The following is a 6,885-nucleotide window of genomic DNA, read 5'->3' on the forward strand; positions in this document are numbered from 1 at the left end:
GATGGTAATTTTGGTATAGATTCCAGTGCATAACCTGTACTCTTAAGATAAATGTAAATGTCGTTTGACTAGGGCCTCCCGTCGGGTAGACCGTTCGCCGGGTGCAAGTCTTTCGATTTGACGGCACTTCGGTGACTTGCGCTTGGATGGGGATGAAATGATCAGCACAACACAACACCCAGTCCCTGATCAAATCTCCGACCTAGCCGGGAATCGAACCCGGGCCCTTAGGAGTGGCATTCTGTCGCGCTCACCACTCAGCTACCGGTGGCGGGTGCTCTTAAGATGATTTGATGTGAGTATTGGCTTCATCATGGATTATTCGTTTTTTGTTTTGGGAATTTAGACCTATTCTGCCAGTTTATTTTTTAAAGTAACAAACGGATTATGTTTTTTGGAGCCCATTACACGGTAGGTGCCGAAGATCAGTTGGTGTCCTTTATGTACGAGGTGTATTCAAGTTCTAAGGCCTTCGATTTTTTTTCTAATTAACTACTCACCCGAAATCGATGAATCTGGCGTTACTTCTCGACGTAATCGCCCTGCAGATGTACATATTTTTCACAACGCTGACGCCATGATTCCATGGCAGCGGCGAAGGCATCTTTAGGAGTCTGTTTTGACCACTGGAAAATCACTGAGGCAATAGCAGCACGGCTGGTGAATGTGCGGCCACGGAGAGTGTCTTTCATTGTTGGAAAAAGCCAAAAGTCACTAGGAGCCAGGTCAGGTGAGTAGGGAGCATGTGGAAACACTTCAAAGTTGTTATCACGAAGAAACTGTTGCGTAACGTTAGCTCGATGTGCGGATGCGTTGTCTTGGCGAAACAACACAAGCGCAGCCCTTCCCGGACGTTTTTGTTGCAGTGCAGGAAGGAATTTGTTCTTCAAAACATTTTCGTAGGATGCACCTGTTACCGTAGTGCCCTTTGGAATGCAATGGGTAAGGATTACGCCCTCGCTGTCCCAGAACATGGACACCATCATTTTTTCAGCACTGGCGGTTACCCGAAATTTTTTTGGTGTCGGTGAATCTGTGTGCTTCCATTGAGCTAACTGGCGCTTTGTTTCTGGATTGAAAAATGGCATCCACGTCCCATCCATTGTCACAACCGACGAAAAGAAAGTCCCATTCACCCTGTCGTTGCGTGTCAACATTGCTTGGCAACATGCCACACGGGCAGCCATGTGGTCGTCCGTCAGCATTCGTGGCACCCACCTGGATGACACTTTTCGCATTTTCAGGTCATCATGCAGGATTGTGTGCACAGAACCCACAGAAATGCCAACTCTGGAGGCGATCTGTTCAACAGTCATTCGGCGATCCCCCAAACCAATTCTCTCCACTTTCTCGATCATGTCGTCAGACCGGCTTGTGCGAGCCCGATGTTGTTTCGGTTTGTCGTCACATGATGTTCTGCCTTCATTAAACTGTCGCACCCACGAACGCACTTTCGACACATCCATAACTCCATAACCACATGTCTCCTTCAACTGTCGATGAATTTCAATTGGTTTCACACCACGCAAATTCAGAAAACGAATGATTGCACGCTGTTCAAGTAAGGGAAACATCGCCATTTTAAGTATTTAAAACAGTTCTCATTCTCGCCGCTGACGGAAAAATTCCATCTGCTGTACGGTGCTGCCATCTCTGGGACGTATTGACAATGAACGCGGCCTCATTTTAAAACAGTGCGCATGTTTCTATCTCTTTCCAGTCCGGAGAAAAAAAATCGGAGGCCTTAGAACTTGAATGCACCTCGTATCTTGGTATTTTCATTTTCTGATACCACACACATCTTGGAGCCAAATGCCATCTCAGAGGGTAGTCTCTGAGAGGGAAAGAAACTCTTAGAATATGACATAATTTTAGGCTTTGTGTCTGTGGAACTACAGCTATATACTGACTGCAAACAACAGTCTCATCGAGCGAGGTGGCGCAGTGGTTAGACACTGGACTCGCATTCGGGAGGACGATGGTTCAATCCCGCGTCCGGCCATCCTGATTTAGGTTTTCCGTGATTTCCCTAAATCACTCCAGGCAAATGCCAGGATGGATCCTCTGAAAGGGCACGGCCGACTTCCTTCCCTAATCCGATGAGACCGATGACCACGCTGTCTGGTCTCCTTCCCCAAACAACCAAACCAACAGTCTCAATAGCGTTTTTTTTACTGTTACGCCCGCTTTCGGTCAGAAAAGCATTACCAGAAAACTGTAAAGATAAAGAAGGAGAGCTGAATTATATATGAACAATATTAACTTTCCTGTTCTGCAAAATATTGGTTAGTAGGTCTTTATAATAGTGCCACTCATCCTCAGTGATTGATTTCTGGCTGAAGACATTACTTTTGTATTTTATACATTCTAGAATTTTATTTTTAAGGATGAAAAATCAATATACATTTTTATTTCGTTTTTGTGACAAGATTAATAATATTTTGCATTCTTAATCCAAGTGCGTCATGTTTAATGCTATGAAGAGGGATCATAAGACATAAAGTAAGAGCATAGTAGAAAATGTCAAAAAGTGAATGTGTCTTACACTTGAGGCCACAGCGATGTGAGTTCTGAACAAATACAGAACGGTATCTGTCAAGTGCTGAGCAGAGTTGTACTGAGTAATGAAATGAATTCAGAACGTATATGTTGACAGACCAACTGATCCCAACATTTTATGGAGCATTAGTGAAAGAGAAAGTTATAAATAGGTCGTTTTAATTAGAGCGTGGGCCGTTCTCTGAGTAGAAATGTAAGAAGAAGTGGATACAGCAGCAGATGCTGTCTCAGATAATTACAGGTTGCTCTCTTTCCTCACATCACCATCCACCACCCTACAGCCAAATCAACGTCGCCCTCAAACCGAATAGAGCTCCAGTTTTAGAGCGGAGGAAATGGAAATAGAAGTGACAAAAGTTCAGACAATGCCTCACCAGCAGGCAAGCGGCGAGGTCTGCACCAGCAGACAGCAACTGGTCTCCCGTGAGCGCAGAGGGTGCAGGTAGCATTGTAACACGTCGCTACCTGCCAACAGCCCCGTCCGGGTCACAGGAGCGCGCAACTCCTAACAAAAGGAGTTTCCAGTTGCCGCCTTCGTGCCTCACACTCTCCCCTGTCCATACACGTGGCTGTAGTTTAGCGGGCAAGTGATGACCTCATGCTGTACCCATCGTTACCACAACAACTTTGGACTGAGTGCGGACTGGTTTAGACACTCGACTCTCATTTGGGGAGAGTGGCATTCAAATGCCCACTGCACATCCAGATTTAAGTTTCCGTCTATCCGTTAAATCGCTTAGGTAAATCGAAAAATTTCTTAGCGGTTACTTAATAAAACATCTCGTAGTCCATCTGGCAAACTGATACAGCAGCAGTATACACATCATTTTTAATAAAACAGCCTTGGTTTCGAAAATATTGCTTTAGTGAGGCGTTTCGCCTTTGTATCGCATCATCAGATTATCTTACTGAGCGATGTGGCGCAGTGGTTTGTACACTGGACTCGCATTCGGGAGAACGACGTGTCAAGTCTGCGTCCGGCCATCCTGCTTTACTATATGAAATAAATTCGCAGTTGCGAATAACGACAACCATAGAATAATATGAAGACAATGAAATTTTGTATGGGAGCGGGACTTGAACTCGGATATCCTGCTTATAGCAAGCGGTCGCCTTATCATTTTGCTATCCGTGCACCACCCACGTCCACACACAAACTTCTATATGACGTGAACCATGCGTCTACAATCTGTACTCTCACATCCATTATGTACGAGTATATGCCTCTACAGGTCAGACATTGTATTTCCTTTGGACATGCATGCATGTCCAAAGGAACTTTGCATCGTAATCAGAAAAACACAGGCACAGCAATATCGTATTTATCTGCGGATACCGGGCAAGCGACTTTCAAGTACAACGTCTGACCTGTACGGGAATATACATAATGGGCGTATGGGTAGAGGTCGTAGACGCATGGTTGACGACATATAGAAGTGTTCATATCGCCATGCGGCGTCCGTGGTAGGGATATGATAAGGAGACCGCTCCCGATATGCGAAAATCCTGGGTTCGAGACCCAGTCAGGCACAAATTTTCATTATTGTCATTTCATTCTACAGCTGATGGTTGTCCTTAATCGCAATTGCCAATTCATTTAATTTATTTCATTACGGCTGTAGTCGCCGCATTGCCTGTTCCGATGGACATGGATTCATGTACAAAAGAACTTTGCATCGTAACCAGAATAACAGAGACACTGCAGTATCGTATCATGATTCAGGTCTTCCGTGATTTCCCTAAATCACTTCGGCCAAGTGCCAGGATGGTTCATTTGAAAGGGCACGGCCGATTTCCTTCCCTAATCTGATGTGACCGATGTCCTCGCTGTTTGGTCCCCTCCCTCTCTCCCCCCAAATCAACCAACCAATCATCTTATAATAAATGGAAAATAATAGTTAAGGTACGGTCCTGTCATGCATAGCTGTAATAAAATATCCAAGGACATTTTTTGCGAATCAAGGATTTTTGGCTTAGGTAAATCGTTTTTTTTTTTTCTGTACGTCAGTCAATGTATTTTTGATGATGCACTTCCTTCCACGTGGTATGCTGAAACACCTTTGTTAATCCTAATTTAATCATGGACACCAGTTTTTGTACATTTCACTGGTACTCCCCTTGGGTAAGCTCCCCTCTTTCTGTCTCTAACTCATGTCAATTCTTTTATAGCTGCTTTTCATCCTATAGATATATCTATCTCATATATATTCTAAATTTTTTTACGCTTTTGCTTTTTACATTTTAAGTGCCAAACAGGGTCTTTATCATTGTAACTGATGTTTACTCTGTGTCACTTGCATGGTAGCGCACTTCCTTCTTTTTGTGGCCCACATCGCCTGTTATCGCGTGCCTATTGGTGTACTACACAAATTTCGTTTTTTAAAGTCTTTTTAATCTTTACTGATTATCCCGTCCCACTCATTATGTTAGTGTTGTTCTTCATCCATGGTGCTTCTGCAGCATAATTTTTTAATTTTTATTTTAAGTATTACTTATTGTGCGAAAACCGTTTATGAGCGCCACCAGCGTACGTTCCCGCTACTTAACTGTAGGCGGCGCTCGGTCTAATGCTCAGCTGTATACATCTACATCTACATGACTACTCTGCAATTCACATTTAAGTGCTTGGCAGAGGGTTCATCGAACCACAATCATACTATCTCTCTACTATTCCACTCCCGAACAGCGAGCGGGAAAAACGAACACCTAAACCTTTCTGTTCGAGCTCTGATTTCTCTTATTTTATTTTGATGATCATTCCTACCTATGTAGGTTGGGCTCAACAAAATATTTTCGCATTCGAAAGAGAAAGTTGGTGACTGAAATTTCGTAAAAAGCTCTCGCCGCGACGAAAAACGTCTATGCTGTAATGACTTCCATCCCAACTCGTGTATCATATCTGCCACACTCTCTCCTTTATAACGCGATAATACAAAACGAGCTGTATAAATGTTCGGCGTCTTCTACTGTGATATTTGGTTTTCATTTCACTTTGTTTCGTGAAGCAAAATATATCCAATTCTCCAAACATGGGCTTATCACTGCGCCACTGCAACTTTCGCCATGACTGTATCGGAGGTATTGTTTTGTATCGTATTTTAGCACTTTATCTGATAACTACGACCGTTATTTTAAAGGTTTTCCTTATCAATGCGTGTTCACTGACCAGGTGCATGACCTAGTTAACTCGACCTAGACGCATGTTTATCCCATATGATAAAAGTTCTACGTATGTCTCTGACTCACTGGTCCGTAAATATTTCCTTAAGTGTTTTATTACATCCGTGCATGATAGGACCGCCGCGCGGAGTGGCCACGCGGTTAGAGGCGCCTTATTACGGATTGCTCGTCCCCTCCCGCCGGAGGTTCGAGTCCTCCCTCGGGCATGGGTGTGTGTGTTGTCCTTAGCGTCAGTTAGTGTAAGTTAATTTAGGTAGTGTGTAAGTCTAGGGACTGATGACCTCAGCAGTTTAGTGCCTTAGGAATTCACACACATTTGAACATGATAAGATAATACCTCAACTTTTATTTTCCATTTATTCTTTTTGTTGATGATCTGACGATGCCCTCCAAAGGCGAAACGCATCATTGAAGTAATATTTTCGCAACCAAGACTGGTTTATTCAGAATTTTTTTTAAAAAAATGCAGATGGTGAAGTTGTGATGTATGTCCAACTGAGCTTCATTTTGTAAAAGGTAGCTAGAAGGGGTGTTGAGTATTAAATTTTTTAGTCATTTATTTTATGGAAATGAATCGTATTTTGTCTTCATTACATTTTATGTTGTTTCGGAATTGAGAGATTACAAGTCTAAATTACTTACGGTAATTTGATCAGCTGAAATTCGAAACACCGCCAGTATAGAGGTATAGAAGTGCTCCAGATGATCTGACCGGGTGCTTAACGTATTATCCTACAACAATTCAACACTTCCTGCGCGCTTCAGGAGGGCTATGTGTCTCAGATCTATGAGTCGATATAGTCGCTCGGGAGCAGTCTTCTGGTAAACACCTACGTTAAACTGCGCTGATCAAACTTGTACCAAATGAAGAACTTCGCGCGTTTGATCGATTCTCGTGTCGACGAAAAGCGTCTACAATATTGATTATTTTGTAGAAGTTTAGGCTTTTTGAGTGTTTTATACAGGAGATATTCTCGTGTGAACATTTCATGTCGTACATAAACTCCGCGTGGTGTGTTTCGGGCAGGTTGCGAGACATTATGGCTAGCAATTCCTTACAAGAAGCCTACTGAATGTGCTAACTCGCAAGTAGTGATGGAGTCAGTGACTGTTTAGGACGTTCAAAATATTGGGTCGGGCTAAAGT

The sequence above is a fragment of the Schistocerca gregaria genome, chromosome 7 (genome assembly GCF_023897955.1).
Source record: "Schistocerca gregaria isolate iqSchGreg1 chromosome 7, iqSchGreg1.2, whole genome shotgun sequence".
Classification (NCBI taxonomy): Eukaryota; Metazoa; Arthropoda; class Insecta; order Orthoptera; family Acrididae; genus Schistocerca; species Schistocerca gregaria.